Raw genomic sequence first — 945 nt, forward strand, 5'->3', positions numbered from 1 at the left:
TCTACCAACTACATTCTACCATCTACATTCTACCTTCTACTTTCTACCATCTACATTCAACCATCTACATTTTACATTCAACATTCTACCATCAACCTTCAACATTCTACCATCTACATTCTACCATCTACATTCTACCTTCTACATTTAACCTTCCACAATCTACCCTCTACTTTCTACCAACTACATTCTACCTTCTACATTTAATCATCTACATTCTACCTTCTACATTTAACCTTCCACATTCTACCCTCTACTTTCTACCAACTACATTCTACCTTCTACATTTAACCTTCCACATTCTTCCCTCTACTTTCTACCAACTACATTCTACCATCTACATTCTACCTTCTACTTTCTACCATCTACATTCAACCATCTACATTTTACATTCAACATTCTACCATCTACATTATACCTTCTACATTCTACCATCTACATTCAACCATCTACATTTTACCTTCAACATTCTACCATCTACATTCTACTATCTACATTCTACATTGTACCATCTACATTCTACCTTCTACAATCTTCCATCTACATTCTACCTTATACATTCTACCATCTACATTCAACCATCTACATTCTGCCTACTACATTCTACCTTTTACATTCAACCTTCAGCATTCTACCTTCAGCATTCTACCATCTACATTCTACCTTCAACATTCTACCATCTACAATCTACCATCTACATTCTACTTTCTACATTCAACTTTCTACATTCTACTATCTACATCCTACCATCTACATTCTACCTTCTACATTCTACCATCTACATTCTACTATTTACATTTCACCATCTACATTCAACCATCTACATTCTACCTTCTACATTCAACTTTCTACATTCTACCATCTACATTCTACCTTCTACATTCAACCTTCTACATTCTACCATCTACATTCTACCTTCAACATTCTACCTTCTACTGTACATTT

This window comes from Trichomycterus rosablanca, unplaced genomic scaffold (genome assembly GCF_030014385.1).
Source record: "Trichomycterus rosablanca isolate fTriRos1 unplaced genomic scaffold, fTriRos1.hap1 scaffold_106, whole genome shotgun sequence".
Lineage (NCBI taxonomy): Eukaryota > Metazoa > Chordata > Actinopteri > Siluriformes > Trichomycteridae > Trichomycterus > Trichomycterus rosablanca.